The following is a 17,471-nucleotide window of genomic DNA, read 5'->3' as shown; positions in this document are numbered from 1 at the left end:
ATCATATCATTAATCCAAATTTGCTTACTTTTTACTTTATAAATAAAAAAATACATTTTCAAATTCCTTAATAAAATAATAATCATTTTATTATATAATAAATAATTTAAAAAACAAATTCAAAAACAAAAATGGTGAAAAGTCACGATCAGTTATTAAAATTGTGGTTATAAATTGTTTTTATTATTTATTTCCTTATTATTTGTTTATGAAACATTTTTCATATTGAATAATCAGAACTCCAAGTCATGTCTTTCTCTTTTCACCCTCTCAATAACAACAATAGCCCTTTATTATTAATAACCGCCAGGTGTAACATATGATCGATCTGTCGTAGCAAATTAACCTCTAAATATTGACATAACTTGCTGCTCAATCCCTACCACCAACTGTCGATATATTGAGAACAAGGAATAAACAGAATGATTATTATTAAATACTAAATTAGAATTAAAAATTAAAAGTCGACAATAAAATGAAATATATGTTTATAGATTTTTGAATCCCTTGGATAGATTTGATATACAAAAGGAGGAAATAATCGCTAAAATAAAAAACAATACCTAATTATTATTACTACTAGTATTGTTATTGTCAATTAGACATCTTTCATTCATCCAGCAGCCGTGCTCTGAAGTCAGCCAAATATCTCTCTGGAGTTCATCAATCAAACTGCCTTTGAAGTTCACACAAGGACTCGATATGAATATTCTTGTACGAATCTGGATCATCCATATTTGTAAGGAAGGACCTATTTATAAATTATTATATCTCGGAAAGAAAAGAAAATTGCTTTAAAATAAATCTAACAGATGGGTAATCTGTTATAAAATATATTCTATTAGATAACTTACAACATAATGGCAATCTTTTCACAACAGATGTATATATCTATTTGATTTCTGCAACAGATTGATCACTGTCGTAACAATGTCTCTAATTGCTTGACAATATAAATAGATGTGTCATCTATTGCAACAAGCTAGTAATCTGTTTATTCAATTTAAGCCATAGATGGGATAGGAATAATAAGGTGGGTGCAGATGGATCCACTATCATATGTGTGGGAGTTAAGTATGTATTACTGATAAGGTTATTGGGAAAACACATACAAAGTATAATGTTTTTGTGAATGCAGTTTTTAACCGATTAGGCATTGATCATTCAAACAAGATCCTGTATTTTACCATTAAGTTTGATGGGTTCCAAATTGATAAGGCTGAGGACCTCAGGAAGATGGTGCAGATACCCTATTATGAATTACTGACGGTTGGTTCTCGTGTTTATGCGTGTCAAGTTTTGAGAGGGGATCAATATTTTTCATCACTGTAGAGAACCAATAGTGATTGGACTTAACTTTAAGTATGCATTGGACCCTTAGAGGGCCCTCGAAGCCTTGTACTGCATCAAACAAGAATGAAAAATCAATATAGTTATTGCCCTGGCCAAAATTTACATGGTTGGGTTGCTCACTCGGGTTGATAATTATATGCCAGAAGGTGTGGTAGGAGAATTCTTTTGAGGGAAAATGGGTTGTTGATGGAGGACTATATCATCTGAGAGCTAATTGAAGAAGAGACACAGGGTAGAAAGTAACTTCTAATGAATCTGGCCGATGGAATTATCTTAACAGATGCGAAATCTAAATCAAGTGCAAATATGAAAGTGTATCCGATAATGTAATTTCATCTATTGTGTCTCTGAAATAAAATAATGAAGATGGACACTTTGCTAGGGAGCTGCATGGGCAGGATTATCACCTAGGTAGAAAATAGAAGAAGACTAACAAAGCAGCCTCACGGGCATCGAGGGTAGAAATGATGTTAAGCAAGTCTAGAAAACTTATGCCAACAAAAACTGAAGTAAAAATAAGAAAACTAAACGAAGGAGGAAATTTTTGAATTTTAAATTTCATCTCACCTTCTTCTTTGTATTTTCGATCAGGTCCACTGCCGTTGACCTAATCGGAACCATAAACGAGATTGAAAGGCAAATAGAGTATCATTACTTTCTTAGCAATATGGTTATGATTGATTGTGTTTTCTTACCTTGACATACTTTCAACATTCCTTGGAGAAGATCAGATGCTTGTTGTAGTATGTGAATCTTGATAATTTTCAAGCTTGCCTCCAGCTTGTTGATTGTATATTCAAGCTGGTCGTTACCGTTTTCGAAGTTGGTAAGGAGTTTCTCGTCTCTTGTGAGCTCGATCAGGAACACTACCTTTAAAGTTGTGGCATTCTAGAAGCCCTTCAAAATACTTTCTTCAAAAACCTTAAAGGATAAATGGAGGGTCTCTGTGTTTATTTTAGGTCAAAATGTGTTGATGCACGTTGAAGATGTGGTCCCAAAAGTTGAACAACACACTTTTATCTAGTGTTGCTTCATGCATCTTGCTCAACCAATTTGATAAATTAGTAAGCATGGAGTTACGTAGCATGTGATTTAAACTGGCTCTACCAAGCCTTTCAAACATTATGTAACTCCAAGCTCATTACCCTATAAAACAATATGCCCGAGTTAGTGCACAAATCGAACGAGCTCAATCTCTCAGCCTTTCTGTTGATTGCTCTTCTCCAATATAGATGAGAATATATCTGCTATGCAAAAGTCTACACCATTGCCAGACATGATTTCCTGGGAACATGTCTGGCGATGGTGTAGACTTTTGCATAGCAGATATCTTGTCATCTATATGGAGAAGAGCAATCAATAGAAAGGCTGAGAGATTGAGCTCATTTAATTTGTGCACTAACTCGGTCATATTTTCTTAATGGAGTAATGAGCTAGAGTTACGTAACGTTTGATAGGCTTGGTAGAGCTGGTTTAGATCACACGCTATGTAACTCGATGCTTACTAATTTATCAAATTGGTTGAGCAAGATGCATGAAGCAACACTAGATAAAAGTGTGTTGTTCAACTTTTGGGACCACATCTTCAACGTGCATCAACACATTTTGACCTAAAATAAACACAGAGACCCTCCATTTATCCTTTAAGGCTTCTGAAGAAAGTATTTTAAAGGGCTTCTAGAATGCCACAACTTTGAAGGTAGTGTTCCTGATCGAGCTCACAAGAGATGAGGAACTCTTTACAAACTTCGAAGAGGGCAATGACCATCTTGAATACAGAATCAACAAGCTGGAGGCAAGCTTGAAAATTATCGGGATTCACATACTACACCAAGCATCTGATCTTCTCCAAGGAATGTTGAAAGCATGTCAATGCAAGAAAAGACAATCAATTATAACCATATTGCTAGGAAACAATGATACTCTATTTGACTTTTAATCTCATTTATGGTTCCGATTAGGTCAATGACAGTGGACCTGATCGAAAACACAAACAAGAAGGCATGGGATGAAATTTAAAATTCAAAAATTTGTCGTCTTTGCTTAGATTCCTTATTTTAAATGCAATTGCTATTGGCATAAGTTTTCTACACTTGTTGTACATCACTTCTACCCTCGATGCCCGTGAGGCTTCTTTGTTGGTCTTTTCCTATTTTCTATCTAGGTGATAATTTCGACCATGCAGCTCTTTAGCAAAGTGTCCATCTAAATTGGTTTTCTTTCAGAGACACAACAGATGAAATTACATTACCGGATACACTTTCATATTTGCACTTAATTCAGATCTCGCATCTGTTAAGATAATTCCACCGGCCAGATTCATTAGAAGTTACTTTCTACCCTATGACTCTTCTTTAATTAGCTCTCAGATGATATAGTCTTTTATCAACCATCCATTTTCCTTCAAAAGCATTCTCCTACTGCACATTCTGGCATAAAATCATCATCCCGAGAGAGCAAACCAGTCATATAAATTTTGGCTAGGGTAATAAATATATTGGTTTTTCGTTCTTATTAGATGCAGTGCTAAGCTTCGAAGGCCCTCTAAGGGTCCAATGCACCGTAAAAGTTAGTCCAATCGCTATTGAATATCTTTACAATGACAAAAAAATTAGATCCCTTCATAATGCTTGACAAATAAACATGAGCAACAACCGACATTAAATCTTAACAGGCTATCAGAATCATATTCATGGTCCCTTAGCCTTATCAGTTCGTACCTACCAAATTTAATTGTAAAATTGTAGACATCTTGTTTGAACGATCTATGACTAATCAGTAAAAAAAACATTCGCAAAATTCTTACTCGCAAAAAATCCCTCTCACCCTTTCGCACCCTCATATTCTTATTATAAATGCAAAGTGTATAAGGACAGAGAGGATAAAATCATCGACAAGATAGAGGCTATTGTTGAAGCTACCAATAAGTTGAAATTCAGGAGAGCTGTTATACCATCCAACGAGGTAAGAGATCCATGCACTCCTACAGTGGAGGTTAGAAAGAAGAGACTAAAAATTAGACAAATTCTCTCCGTTCTGAAATCAACAAAAAATACAACTCCCCCCGCTCCAATAGTTGTTGAAGTTCAGGGACCGCCAAAGAAGATGGACATATTTGTGGCGCTAGGTAAAGAGAAGAAGAAGGAACTAAAAGAATTCATCAAGATGAAGGTTCAAAAAGAATACACCATGCATTAATTTTTCGCCAAAGACTTCCTCAATATGAAAAATATGTGTGTGTGGTCCGAGGACAAGGTAAGTTTACTTTGGCTAACCTACCTTTCCAATCTACTCCATGAAAAAGAATCTATACAGCAGATGTTTAATCTGTTGTAACAACTTGGTATTCTGTTGCAACATAATACACATCTGTTGCATAAGTTATGTTGGCTGGGTAATCTGTGAACTGATTCAGAGAATCCTCTGCATCGGAATTTTTTCTACTGTGTTTTCATTATTTAAAATTACTAACCTATTTGAAAATTATCTTCTTATACCACAGTATGTTGATGAAATTCTCTGCCTCATGAGGGGCAGGCAATTAACGTACCCAGATGCTTATGATGCTACTGATAGGATAATGGACCTCAACTTCTACAATAATTTCAAAGATTGGTACGCTAATCTTCATAATTTAGCTAATTCTGGTGGTTTGGCATTTGATCAGTTAGTTTCTACGTTTTAATGGGATAAAGAAAGAGATTAAATATGTTAGAGGGAAGAGGCCATATCCACACGGCAAGAGCTGGACCAAGACAAAGAAAATCCTTGCAGTTATGAACATGGATATCACCCATTTCCTCACTGTTGAGATACTACTATACAAGGAAAAGATTAAGTTTTATGACTGCAACTTACCTGTGTTCAGTGAGAAGACATTTTTAACTCACATGTAGCCACTCTTGAAGTTGTTGCCCAAGTTGTTTACGCAGAGTAAGTTTATGGATCATTTGCCGGCTAAAGTCTTGGTGAAGGAATAATGGGTTTTTGAAGGTCGAAATAAGAACATCCAACTCCCAAAAAATACAACCGGTGCAGCGTTTGGGCCGTACTCTCTTGCATACATGGAGTGTTTGCTGAACGGCACACAAATGACCGGTGTGTGCGACACCGTTGTGGGAAAGATGCAATGGGTCTGGGCATATGGGGTACTAACTAAATGGTTGGAGCCCATGTATAAAAAAGAACATGTACAAAGACAGAGACGAACACGATAACAAATTTTCATTTCAAGCCAATTCACTATACATATAGGGGCAATAATTTTTATGTCTAGCAAAGTTGAATTTTTATAATACAACAGATTTTATATCCGTCGTAATCGATATAGTACCTGTTGTGACAAATTGATTATCTGTTGGAATAGGTTGGTCATCTGTTGCGTTATGCTGATGTTCCCCGTCTGTCTGTCGCAACAAATTTACGATCTATTGCAATATATAACTTATTTGTTGCAACTGATCGGTAATCTATTAGAGCAAATCAAAAAAGTAGGAAAACCTATTCTATAATTTCCAACAGATGACCTACGTGTTGTATCTCATGTTTCAACATATGTCTAAATCTTTCTGATAAGATATGTCATCTGTTGCAGCAGATGTATTATCTGTTGTGATATTTGAATCTAGTACTCCATCTCAATTAACATGTTCAAAACTCAGAATTAATTATATTCATAGACAGAATAAAATAAATTGAAGCCTTCAAAAATTACATGAAATAAAATAACTCAACAAATAAATGAAATGTAAAAAAATCACTATGAGTACAAAAGATCTACTCTACAAATAAGTCAACAATTTAAACCAAGGAGGATAGGTTATTACATTAACGGACTCGAGCTATAAAGATCTAATCAATATGGACAAGTTGTTCTTCATCCAGTGCTATAGAATTCGGCTTTGGTCGTCGTGGATCTTTAACGTCGATTGCGTACGGCTTCTGAGCTTTCACTTCTCCATATTTCCATAAAAGAGCAACATATCTTTTACGGAGTAATCCGGCATCAAGACCATCATCCGGTACTTGTAATCCATCACTCAAATACTTGGCATAGGTGGCAACAAAAGGACCGCAATCCCTGCGTTATAAAAAATAGATAATCCATATCTTGTAGTTCATGCAAGCATTGAGAAATTTATGAAATGAAACTAAATAATGACACTTAAACTTATAGGCTACCATTGGTTTGTTGAGAAATTTAGTCAACATATTGTACATCAAATGGATTAGCCAATTTATCCCAGTATGCTTCAATTGTCAACCAATCAGTACAAACCTTTTGATCCAAAAAGCAACTCATATCAAAGTAAGTAGGCAATATTTTGGCCAGCTTTTGTATCTTAGATGACGGCCCCAAACGTCTCCTTCGCGACATCAAGTCATAAACTCAGATATGCCTCTCTTTTAGAACGACGACAGCCAACACCCAATGGAATTCATCACCATTATTGATTGGGATATACACTTCGTCTACCAAATGTCAAGGTAAGCCAGCCGAAATGCTAAAACCTTTGTAAAGTTGATTAAGCATTCCTCATTTTGGGAAACTTTCGGCTGCTGTTGACAATACCTATCGTAGGCATTATTGATATAAACTTTGTACAAATAATTGCATATTGTATACCTGTATTATTCTTATGTTTGCAACTTGGCCTTTTTTTGGAGGTAGTAAAAAATGACATCGATGTGTTGCACATATTATCAAATATTTTATATTACGTGATGAAAAAATTAATACGCAGATGTGATTAAATAAAGTATTAATTAATAGTAATATGTATGGCCTTTAAACCTCATCATTCCAGCAAGTTGGGGCTGTGACATCAAATAGAACCAATTCTTCATTTTGGGATGTGTAACAACAAAGTCAAACATATCAAAACCAAGACTCGATTTGTTCACTTTATAGCGCTTGTCATTTTATTTTCTACATGATGATTTATATGTGTTAATGACAGGTTCTTACAATAAGAATTGTATAAACCAATATCCATAAAATTGATTTATGTACCTGCCGGCATGATGCTTTAATATCCCATCGGTAATCCATTCTAAATAGTCGTTGATCAACTGTATTAGTTTTTTTGGAGCCTCATTCGAGATGTTGAATCCTTCAAATGGGTAATTCTTTCTTTCTCCCAAACTAACAGGCTCTACTTTTTCTTCATCTTTGGAAGAAGTTGATGTATTATCAACTGTTATATTATGCTCTTCGGCAATAGTTGTGATATCCACCTGGAAATCCATAATTGTCAATGCTAAGTTGAGATAAACAACAAATTTTCCATCTATTGCAACAGATAATTCTTATGTTGCATCAGATGGATTATCTGTTGGGACAAATTCAAATAGGTAAATTAGAGTAGTACGATAATTTTGAATAGATGACCCATTTATTGCAACATAAGACTCATCTATTGAAACAGATAACGAATCTGATGCAACAGGTTAGACAACAGTTGCAACAGATATATATATATATATATATTTGATAATTTTCAGTAGATGTATCATTTGTTGAAACAGATATGTGCTTGTTTGTTTTTTGGAATAAATGATGTAAATTTACATTCTTCAACTCATGTTGCTCTTCTGTGGCCCTTGCACACTGAACATCGGTGCAAGACAAAGATAGAGGCATTGCAATCTTGCTTTTTTTATGATTAATGATGCCTTTAAAGTGTCTTTCCTTCTCCTCTTAGCCGTCTTTATCTTTAGTGGAGTGTCTGGATATGAAATCATCTTTGATGGAATGACACCCCTCTTAGATATCATTTCCTTTATAAAAGCAGTTAGTTCATTAATAACATTAATCACTCCATCATGTTTCACCTTGCAGTGTTGACATTTGCATGAAGAACATTCGCTAGATGCAGAAAAATCTAGAGAAAAACCTGTACAACCATTATGATCATAATCATAATGACTTGTTTCAAAAACTGTAAGAGGAGCATCATTAGCCCCACCCTCCAAATTGATTTTCTTGTGATGGCTGTTGCTCCAAACAATTCCATTTTTATTCCATCAATGACCTTAGGGTCCGATAAAGTTTGCACAGATCGTAAAGTAAGAAAAAATGGCATCTTCAACTCTCGGTTGGTCGAAATAAGTCACGGATGGACAATTTAAAATAAATCGGTACATATATTAAGAATGATGATGAAATCATTAAATCATTAATTAAAACAAAAACTTGATTAGAATTGGACTTACTGCTTCCTTGGGGGGATTGAAAAGATCAAGAAATTTTACATTTTTATAGATTTTGGCCAACAACCATCTCAGAATTCTTGGACAGGAAACTTCTTCCTGGTAGTTCACTTGTTGTCTCAAATAAGGAATAACTTGAAATGCCCAAGTCTATAACATAACTCAATAAATCAAAAGCATTATTAAATAAAAAAATGATGAATCATATCATGATAAAAGAAATATTTACTATGAAGGCCCATGGAAAACCATATAAGTTGACTGTTTTTGGCGTTAACGGAGTCAACAAATATTCTATAGTCATTTTGAAGCTTTCATATTCCCAAGGATAGCTGTTAAATGCCGCAAGATCCTTGGAGAGATTTATTAAACCGAGGCTTATGTTGTTGTTAACGTCTCTTTCCCAAAGAACATTATGTACAAACTAAACCAAGAACAATGATTGTTTGTGCTTCTTTGAAAGTCCTTTACCTTTCAACGCTTCAATCAGATTTTTATTTTTGAAGCTTGGACCAACAATGGACACTAAGTCATCACGATTACTCGACTTGTCTTTTCCTTTTTTGGGTGTGCGGGGTGCTTTTTTTGGGTCAGAGTAGGTATAACGTGAGAAAGAGAAGGAGGATAACATTTTAGTCTGGTAACTATGGAAAAATCCTCCCAACCAAAATAAATAGGCATGCCACAGTAATTTATCCACACCTCATCCATCTTATCTTTGTTTTCATACATAAACCTATGCTTGAGAAGATCATATACCATTTTCATCTGGAAACAAGCATTGTTGTCCTCCGGCAAATCAAGATATTTCCCAAAGCAGCTTTCCCTAAAATAAGAATCCAATTTTTGTTCTCGAAGTATTTTTTTGAAGGCTTCAAAAGATTTTTCCATGACTGACTTAACCACGAGATCACCCGTTAAATCTGTGGCACCATCGCACTGCATTCTCACAGGGTAACGATCAATGCTGAAGGTTTTGACCAACTCTTCGACGAAGGGCTATTAGCATTTAGATCATCTCTTTGGAAAGATTCCTCCTCCCCGTGTTCATTATCTTCTGCTCCTGATTGAGATAACGCTTGTAAAGCAAGCTCATAGAGTGGTGGATGTAGCTGAGCTGCTGTAGTTGTTCCTTTACTTGGACTTGATTCGATTTCTTTTATTTTGGGAGCCATATTCTCTTAAATTAATAGGAACATGACATAGATTATAATTGATTAATGCATAACAGTAATATAACAGTTCCAACAGACAACTAATCTGTTGCACCAGGTATATTATTTGTTGCAATATATAACCGACCTATTATAACAGATGAGTAATACATGGGAACCATAAAAATAGCACTATCTGTTGAACCTAGTATTTTATCTGATGCAACATATAACTGACCCATTGCAACAGATGAGTAATCCATTATAAAATAATAAAAATAGATCACTAATCTGTTGCACTAGGTATTTTATTTGTTACAACATATAACTGACCTGTTACAACGGATGAATAAACCGTTGGAATGAATAAAAATGGATCACTAATCGGTTACACCAGGTATGTTATCTGTTGCAACACATAACCGACCTATATGAGTAAATCATTGGAAAGAATAAAAACAGTCCTAATCTGTCGTAAAATGAAAAGTAAACTATTGGAAAGAATAAAAATAGTTCACTAATCAGTTATCTGTTGGATTAATATTGTTTAGATTTCTTCCAAACAGAAGAGTCGTCTATCGTAATAGATGAATGATCTGTTAAATTGTTCACCTACTGTATTGATTTTCATAGTTGCATCAAATTTTTAATCTGTTGTATCAGATTTTAAAATGAAGAGTAAACCGTTGGAAAGAATAAAAATAGATCACTAATCAGTTATCTATTGAATCAATATTGTTTAGATTTCTTCCAAACAGAAGAGTCGTCTGTCGCAACAAATGAATGACCTATTAGATTATTCACCTATTGCATCAGATTTTCATAGTTGTATCAGATTTTTAATTTGAGGCACCAGATTTTTCTCTGTTGTATCATATGTTTCATCTATTACATCAGATGTTTCAACTGTTGCAATACCATTTCTACCAAGACAAACAACAAATCAACCCAGCAACACCAACATATCACGCACACACATACACACTAAGAACATCAACTATAGCAAAAAATCACCAACAAATTCAAATCAACAGTACGACAATGAGAAGAAGAAATACAAAATGCCAAAAATTATGGTTTTATTCAGTCCACATTTCAATACCAGAAGAGTAGTTGGCTCAAGTTCCTCTATTTCTTCATAATTTTTTACTTGTGAAAAAGGAAATGGGAGGACAAAGAACTCGAAGTTGTTGTCGCCGGAGAAGTATTCACGTTGATTGACGGTCAAAAGTTGAAAAGGAACTCGCTCGACTATTTGTCACTGGAGGTTGAAGAGAGAAATTTTGCAGAACTGTTGGTTGGGAGAAGCTGGAGAGAGAGAGAGAGTGGTTGATTATGATTGAAGAGGGGTGTGAGTTGGGTTGATTTGTATTTTTGAAAAGATTGGAAAGTTTTGAAAATATTAATCAAGTCCATAATTAACTTAATCAAGTTTTCTAATGATGTTTCACCCTATTTTTTGGTCAATGTCACCAATCCTTTATTCAAGACTTAAAAGACACCTTTCCTTCAATTTTCTCAACAAACTGGATGTCAAAATCACGATTTATCTCGAGGTATTAATGAATAGCATCAAACAAAAGGTGAGATTAGTTATTTAGTACCATCTTAACTAATTTAGCCTAGATTTAAAAAATTTCATTCTAGTCACAACTCCTTTGTTATAGTTAGGCAAAATGATCTACTGGACTCTTATACTTGTCCGAGCTTGTAAAGTGAACACCTCTACTTAGCCTTTTGTCATCTGAATTCCTTAACTCATCAAAACACAATATTTTAAATCATTCTGATGGATATGTAGCATTAAATTATGCAGTGAAAAAATGCGTGTTTGCAAGCATTTTTTGAGCGAGTGAAACAAAAAAATATTTAAAAATACTTTAAAAATTAAAAAATAAAAGAAAAAGAAAAAATCTCACTTTCTTCTTCTCTTTTTGATCCTTCCCTGTCTTTCCCACCCTCACCCAGCAACAATTCCCCTCTCTCTCCCTCCTCCCTCATCCCCCCACCCCCCCTTTTCCAAAAAAAATTTCTTTGTCCCCCACACCCCGTCTCCCCCAAATCGACCCCCGTTAATTTTTTTTCTTTCTCAGCCTCCAACCATCACTCCCACCCCATCTGCAAGGGCAGAGCCACCTTGTACCAAGGTTCGTCAGGTGAACAACCTTCGCTGAAAAATTATATTGTGTATATAGATAAAATGTTATTCTATTTGGTTAAATATAATGGTTTGAACAATCTTAAAACATCTAAGGGATGTAGCTTAGTGATGGTAAATGTTCAGTAAAAGTGGGTCTGCACACGAGGTCGATCCCCAGCGGCTGCATCCATTTAAATATTTTTAAAGTAGCTTCTATTTTATTGAACACCCTTCCTAAAATTTCTAACTTCACCACTGCCCATCTACACCACCCCACCACCCTATTCTTTTTCTTCAACCCTTAATCCTACCGCACCCAAAAGAAAAAAAAATATTTATCTTCCTTCTTCAAAATTTTCTTTTCCTTCGTTCAAGATTCACTTTTTTAGTTTTGTGACAACTCACTTCTCAATTCAAACTTTTTATTTTTTTTTAAGATTAAAATTTGAACTTGGATCGAACGAAAGTGATAGTGGATATTGAAAAATTAATGAACTTTATGGATAAACTTGAAAAGGCTTGAAGAACAATAAATGATTTTTTGTGGATTTGTTAAAAATATTCAAAAATGAAAATTGAAATTTTTTTAGGTTTGTATATTTGTAGTTGAAATTTTAAATTAATTGGAGAGGAATTTCAACTATTTGAAATGAATTTGATGCAAAATTTATGAGCAAACATCAAAAACATAATTAAAAAATTTCTACAATTTGTAAAAGTTTTTTATTTAATTAAATTTATTTTAATATTTAATTTCTTATGTGGCATTTAAAAATAACGTGAAATGTAATGCAACATTTAAAAATGACGTGAAAGCTGATGTGGAAGCTGACGTGGGAGCGGTTGTGTTACACACATCGAAATATAATTTAAAATATTGAGTTTTATTGAATTAAGGGGTTCAGATGACAAAAGGCTAAGTAGAGGTATTCACTCTACAAACTCGAACAAGTATAAAGGTCCAGTAGACCATTTTATCTTATATTTAATGTACCATCACTTGATATTCTTTTAGAAAAAAACTACATAACATAAATTAAAAAGATCCGTATTTACCTATCATGATCAATATTTAAAATAATTATCTCACATAATTAAAAATTAATTAAGGGACCATTATTTATCTGGACCTTCACATTCAAATATGGTAGCTTCTATACTTTTTCTTTTGAGAACATTCAATTAATCTCTCTCATCAAATTTGATTGAACATTAAAAAGGGGGAAAAGGGTCAAATATGCCCCTCAACTTTGCAAAAAGGTCTAAATATACCCTCCGTTACAAGTTTGGTCCAAATATGTCCTCGTTGTTAAATTTTACGAACAAATATACCCCTAAACTTTGCGAAAGGGTCCAAATATACCCTCTGTTACAGGTATGGTCCAAATAAGCCCTCGTTGTTAAAGTTTAGGAGCAAATATACCTCTTTACTTTGCAAAAGGTTCAAATATACCCTCCGTTATAATAATAATAATAATAATAATAATAATAATAATAATAATAATAATAATAATAATAAAGTTCAAATTTTACACAAATAAATTAGCTTAGACATATGAATTACGATTTGTTTCAATTAAGAACTTAAAACATGTTAAAGTGTTTTATTAAACTCTTTCGATTTAAATTTTAGAAAAGTTTATGTTCTCAAGAAGAGGCAGAATGATTTATATACGACTGAAATTATTTTTATATATATACAATAATAATAAAGGTAAACTTTTACATCAATAAATTCAGTTCAAACACGTGAATTGCGATTTATTTCAATTGAGAACTTAAACATGCATCAAAGTGTTTTATTAAACTCTTTCAATTCAAATTTAGAAAAGTTATGTTCATCTTATCAAGTAGAGGCGGAACAATTTATTTATGATTGAAATTATTTTTTACGTATATATAACAGACGTTGCTCCTTTGGTAATTAAGTTCATGTATTTACTTCTTTATATTTTGAATCTTCTTAGTAAAATTTTAATTCCACCACTAATACCAAGCATTCATTACATATAGAAATAAATAATATTATATATGTTACGTATTCTTGCTATGTACATCAACTTCAATTGAAACATGTACGGGTTTTACGTACGATTCATTTGAGATTCATGCAAATCGTAATTCATGTGTCTAAACTAATTTATTTGTGTAAAAGTTGAACTTTATTATTATTATTATTATTATTATTATTATTATTATTATTATTATTATGGGTTGTAACGGAGGGTATATTTGGACCTTTTCGCAAAGTTAAGGAGTATATTTGCTCCTAAACTTTAACAACGAGGGCATATTTTGACCAAACCTGTAACAGAGGGTATATTTGGACCCTTTCGCAAAGTTAAGGGGTATATTTTCTCCTAAACTTTAACAGCGAGGGCATATTTTGACCAAACTTGTAATGGAGGGTATATTTAGACCTTTTCGCAAAGTTGAGGGACATATTTGACCCTTTTCCCTTACAAAAATAATAATTTTCTCTCTCTACTACTCCCTCCGTCCCATTTTGCTCATCCCAAATTGGGATGACACAACTATTAAGAAAACAATGATTGGTAATGTAACTTTACCAATTTGCCACTCTTAATTGTGTCTTGTTGTTAGTTTCAATATTAATGGATGATTAATTTCAAAGCACCATTTATATTCTTAATGGTATACTCTTAATGGTACGGCTCTTTGCAATATTTTTCAAGAATGTTAATAACAAGGAGTAATCAATTACACTAAGGGGTCATTTGGTTTAAAGTACAAAAATAAATAAGTTCAGGATAAAATAATAATCCCGGAATAAAATTTTTAATGCATTTTTGGTTGGTAATATTTGGGATAACTTATCTCGGGACTAATAAATAGTACCGGGATAATTTATCCACCCATTTGGTGGGATAACAATCCCATCATTATTTATCCTTGGGATAAAATTAGAAAAGGACACAATTGCCCTCCAAATTCTTAGATTATCACTTTATATATATATATATATATAATACGATATTTTTATAAAATCATGGACAAGTTATTAAAGTATGTTGACATTCCCTTTCTAACTTAATACATGCTTAATTATCAAATAAAAAATATTTTTATATTTAGCTAAAAATATTTAAAAATTTAATTTTTTTAAAAATCATAATTTGACTCTCCAAATATTAGTGATACTAAATAATGAAAAATTAGAGTAATTCTTTTTCACATTTTTTGAAGATGAATTTTTTAACAAAAAATGAGATTATCAATATTTTACGAAATTTAGAACAAAATAAGTAATTTAACATGAAATATTAGAGATTCATACACATTTAAGAAATATTTTATTTATGAATATATGATACGTTAAATTTATTTGAATAATTATTATGTTTATTTATATATTTTAATTTCTCTAAAAACTAATAAAAATGTCGACTCCATTGTTGAATTACATATTATAAATTAAAAGTTTTTAATCACTTAAAAATAGATATTCTTTATATCAATTAAATGAATTTTAATATTCTATATTAATATAAGTGATATATGTTTAAATAAAGTGACATAAACAACAAATCCTCTTTTACTTTAACAAACTTAAGTTGAAAGTTTTTATTTCAAACTAAATTTAAACACACGGTATAATCATGAGAAGACACACAAAAAAAAATAAAGTTAAATAAGATGAAAGTTTTATTTTTAAAATACACACGATATAATTATGGAAATGCACACATACAAAAAAAGTAAGTTAAATAAGATAAAGGTTTTATTTTTAAGAATAAATATTTAAAGCTTGAAAATACATAAATAAACTAATATATATATATATAGAGAGAGAGAGAGAGAAGTTAAATAAGATGGAGGGTATTTTGGTAATCAGTTAATTTATTCTTAGAAATTATACCATGCATATTACTTTGAATACTACAAACCAAACACTCAATAAAAAATAATCCCAGTATAACTAATTCCTGTATAACTTATCACATCATAACTTATCTCAGCATAACTAATCCCACTATAACTACATTCCCAACCAAACGTATAATGGAAACAAAAGAATTTTCTTGTCTTGATAAGTAAAAAGGGACAAGTAAAATGGGACATCAAATTAGAAAATTTGGGACGAATAAAATGAGACGGAGGAAGTAATTTTCTGTGTCTTCTGTCTACTTACATTTGAATTCACAACTCAATCCTCAAAGACCTCTATAAATCCAACGATGAACATTGACATGGGAATACCCCAAAACCTCTAGATCCATCCCATATTACAATGCAAACTACAAATCCTTAATCATATAGATATTCTCGGTTATTGCTTTCCGTTGTTGTTTCAATTCAATTTCAATTTTAATAATATTAAATTTTTGTGTATTTTATATTTTCCTACTTTTAAATACTATAACTTGATTCAAGTGGTTGGTTTAAAAATGTGACGGCCTAAAAAATTAATTCGAATATTTATGTATGATACATTTTGCTTAATCATTGATAATTTGTTTAAAATAAATACATACAAAATTCTTTGATGATACTTATGTATAAACATTGAATGTTAGTCGTTTGTTAATAACAACTGAATATGTTTGAGATGCATGAAAATATTTCATATATAGAATACAAGTATGTGTGTACTTCAATTAAAAATATGTATACACAACCATATGTATAATTCAACGTTTGTGAACTATTTTTTTTAAAAAATATATATATATGTACATGTATGTACACATATAATTGCTCGTATATACAATATTATAATGTATATGAGATATATGTATATATATATATTAGACGGTTGAATAATTGTCAAATGTAATAAGTCATGCTTATAAACAATGTCTAAAATACATATTATATATACTTGTAATTTTACTATTGTTATTTGAATACACAATTCTTTGACTATACGTATTAATAATACATAATTCATAGAATGTATATGAGGTATATATATTAGACTGTTGAATAACTGTCAAACATAGAATACACAATGCTTATAAGCAATCTGAAATATACATATTATATACACTTGTAATTGTAGTATTGTTGTTTGTATACATAATCCTTAGAATATACGAATTAATAATACATAATCCACATTATAAAGCCTCTGCATATGAAATTGTGTATGGGCATTATTATCCATAATAAACTTTTTCATAGCTTTAACATGTATGTTGTATATACATATATTAATCATATATAGATGTAAACATATAACTATATACTAGTATTATGTCATTTGAATCTATAATCTATAATATATTAATAATGTGAAGGACATTAGAAATATTGTTTAAACATTTTGCTCTTTATTAAAAGACCCCGCTTTAGACAAAATTGCATTTTCACCTTTTTTCTATTATTTTAATAATATTAAATATTGACTATATTATCAAGAGAAAAAAATTCCTCATAAAATTAAGATTCCTTTTCCACCATCTGAAAAAGTTAATCATTTCTAATTAAAAGAGGACAACTCAAAAATTCCAAATAAAATATTTTTTTTAAAAAAAAAAACCTTCCTTCTTGACATGAAACCCAAAAATAGTAATAAAAAAATTCAAACGTGAAATCATAAATATAATATAATTTTATATATATATATATATATATATATATATATATAT

This window comes from Capsicum annuum, chromosome 12 (assembly GCF_002878395.1).
Source record: "Capsicum annuum cultivar UCD-10X-F1 chromosome 12, UCD10Xv1.1, whole genome shotgun sequence".
NCBI lineage: Eukaryota > Viridiplantae > Streptophyta > Magnoliopsida > Solanales > Solanaceae > Capsicum > Capsicum annuum.
The sequence above is the reverse complement of the archived record's forward strand: the minus strand, read 5'-3'. Positions refer to the sequence as shown.